Source organism: Tarenaya hassleriana, unplaced genomic scaffold (assembly GCF_000463585.1).
Source record: "Tarenaya hassleriana unplaced genomic scaffold, ASM46358v1 Cleome31, whole genome shotgun sequence".
Taxonomy (NCBI): domain Eukaryota; kingdom Viridiplantae; phylum Streptophyta; class Magnoliopsida; order Brassicales; family Cleomaceae; genus Tarenaya; species Tarenaya hassleriana.
The window spans coordinates 338,461-342,153 of record NW_010966274.1 but is presented as its reverse complement, the minus strand read 5'-3'; positions in this window follow the sequence as shown (position 1 = coordinate 342,153).

Below are 3,693 nucleotides of genomic sequence, written 5' to 3'. Positions count from 1 at the left end.
AGAAGTTCAAAAGTACCTAGCCACATCCTAAAAGAACAGAGAGCCTTAGAGAATACTTAGATACAGACTTTTGGAGAGCTTTTGGTGAGAGAAGAATAAGAGTTCACGGGATTTCGGGAAGAAGAAGGAAGATTCGATCGTGGAGACTACACATCTACATGAGACTTTCTTTCCTCTCTTTTATCTCTTTTCTTCTGAGCTTTTTGTTGTTTTCTATGAACCGTGAGTAGATCCACGACTATGGGTTAGGAATTCGTTTGTGTTTTGGGTATGTTTGAACCCTAACTTGGATTTCGGTTTTGATTTGTTTCGGTTCTATTGATTTGCGCTTTTATTGGATTGATGTTTGCTAACCCCTTGGTCAATTATCTTAGATTCTAAACTACATAGAGATATCAGTTGGTTTCAGATCAAAATCAATAGGATAGATCATATTATTCACATAGAGATATGATTTAATCGATCTAGGGTTGATGACAACGTTCTTCATGCACCTAGGGTTAACTTGAATAGATCAAGAGATTGACGAGTTACTCTGTAGGTAGGGAGTTAGTAGACCGAGAGGTGAATTCTCTATCTTTGTTGCTTGATGATTCCCGATTACAAGTCATAATCGTTATTCTCGCATGCTTAGCATATACCCATACACGCGAATACGATCCCGACACCCGTAATCATCCTTGTTTGATAGGTCACTCGTTTTCATTGCTTTCTTATTTCGTTTTCCATATATTCTACATATTTCCACCATCACTTGCTTGCTTTCTTTGGTTTAGTCTCGATTAAGCTCTAGACTTAGCAACCGATCCTTGTGTTCGACCCCGTGTTACGACGATCCGTATCCTTGCGGTGAGTTGTGAATCGGGTTATAGATTTTAGACTCGGTACACACGTATCAGCCTACATCACTAGAACGTCCCCACTAAAATCGCAATGCATATACTCGTAAAACCCTTAGCCTCTAATGTACTCCTCCATAACTCTAATTGTTCATTTACTCCAGACTCTATTAACATGATGTGGTCCGCAAACATCATGCACTATGGTACTTCCTTTTGTATATCTCTAGTAAGCTTATGCATGACTAACATGAAGAGGTACGGGTTTTAAACAGACCCTTGGTGCAACCCTGTTGAGATGGGGAAATCTCGCGTGTCACCTCCTACTGTTCGGATACTAGTGGTTGCACCATTATACATATCATTCAATACTTGTATGTATCTCACGGATACTCCTCTCTGTTCTAACACCCACTATAAAACCTCTCTTAGTACTCAATCATACGTTTTTTCAAGGTCAATAAATACCATATACAAATCTTTCTGTATATCTCGAAACTTTTCCATCAAGTTACAAATAAGAAAGATTGCGTTCATGGTAGATCTTCTGGGCATAAAACCAAATTGGTTTCCAGAAATAGATGTGTCTCTATGTAAACGTCGCTCCACAATCCTTTTCCACAACTTCATAGTATGACTCATGAGTTTTATGCCTCTATAATTTGTACAACTTTGGATATCTCCCTTATTCTTAAAGGTAGGGACAAAAGCGTTTTGTCTCAACTCATTTGGCATCTTCTTCAACACTAGGATTTTATAAACAACCTAGTAAGCCAAGTAACTCCCACTTCTCCTAAGCACCTCCATACTTCGATAGGTATACCATCGGGACCACACACTTTACCTAATTTTATCTTCTTTAGTGAGTCTTTTATTTCTACACATCCAATCTTCCTAGTATAACTCACATTTCTCTCCCTAGTAATGGTCTCCAATTCTATGTGGTCCGTATCTATACTTTCGTTATATAGATCATCGAAGTAACTTCTCGATCTCTCCTTAATATCGTCATCTCTAACCATAGTATTACCTTCTTTATCCTTAATACATCTAACGACACTCAAGTCTCTAGTTCTCGTTTCTCTCGCTCTAGCTATCCTATATATATGTTTTCTCCTTCTTTTGTCCTGAGTCTCTTATATATCTTTTCAAAAGCCTTTGCTCTTGCTTGGCTAATGGCTTTCTTCGCCTCCTTCTTAGCCAACTTATATTGTTCATATGTCTCATTTGTATTACATTTAGACAATTTTCTATATCACTCCCTCTTGTACTTTTGCGCCTTTTGCACTTCTTCGCTCCACCACCATTTCTTCTTTGTTGGTGGTTGATACCCTTTTGACTCTCCAAGTACCTCTCTAGAAATATTCTTAATGCTAGATAACATATCTAACCACATTTCATTAGCATCTCCTTCGCAAATAACTCGCACTGTTGACCTTTTAGATCCTACCACCTAATTCTTGGCATGTCCTTCTTCCTTGATCGGATATTCTTTTTCTTGATCAGAACATCTAGCACTAGCAACCTATGTTGACTAGTTAGAGTTTCACCCGAGATAACTTTGCAATCCTTACATAGAATATGATTCGACTTTCTTGTAAGAAGAAAGTCGATTTAGCTAAGGTTTTTCCCACTTTTAAAGGTCACTACGTGTGATTCCCTTTTTTGAAAGTGAGTATTTGTCAACATAAGGTCATAAGACATGGCAAAATGGCTTTTGCAACGAAAAAGAAACGAAATTTCTTGCGTTGGTAACGCGTCGTTGCAAACCAGAAATCGTTGCTAATCGTTGCAACTAGCAACGACTTAGCAACGCAAAATATTTCGTTGCTAATCTAGCAACGAAAGCACAACGCATCGTTTTCGTTGCTACTTACAACGAAATTTCTTGCGTTGCTAAAGCGTTGTAAAATTAGCAACGAAATTTCGTTGGTAGTAGCAACGTATTTAGAACGAAAATTTTCGTTGCTAATAGCAACGCTTAGCAACGCTTAGCAACGGAAATTTTTGTTGCTACTAGCAACGCTTAGCAACGAAAATTGCGTTGCAACGGTTGTTCTGCGTATTATAAAAATCCTAAGTTTGCAACGAAATTGCGTTGCAACGTTGCGTTGCAAAGTTTCTTGCAACGTTTGTAGCAACTATTTTTTGCGTTACAAAAGTGTATTAGCAACGCTGTTAGCAACGAAATATTGCGTTGCTAACTTAAAAAAAAAATTAAAAAAAAATAAAAAACAAAAAAAAAATAAAAATACAATTTATTGAAAATCAAAATCGTTCAAATTAACATCGGGCGCATCTTCACCACCATCGTCGGGCCCGCCCCGCCGATGTTGACATTTCCTATGTTTTGGTCAACTAGCAGTTGGAGATAGTTGTGTCGCTGCTTTAATTCGTCGTACTCAGCTCGCGATACAAAATTGTTCTGCACCTGTTCTTCTAATTCTTGGAGTCGTCGCTGTAGTGTGACAATCTCCTGAACAACTGGTGCTCCTCCTTCCCCGGCAGCGGTGTTGATGATATCTTGTTTGAGCGACCCAAGTCCATATATACGACCGTATTTGTTCGGTTTTACGGTCTGAATTCAAATATCTCAATTAGTATGTTATTAAATTATAACTAAAAAATAAAACATTATAAGAAATAAAAAATAAACCAACTAATTACCTTGACATATAGTTCATCGATTTGCTGCTGGGATAATTGCGTTGTAGTATTCATTCCCAACGCATTCGCTTGAGATTCTTCAAACGTTGTTTGCTGTGATATATATATATATATATATATATATAAGAGTTAAAAATTTAATAACTAATCTATATTTATAAAACTATTTATATATTTAAAAACGTAC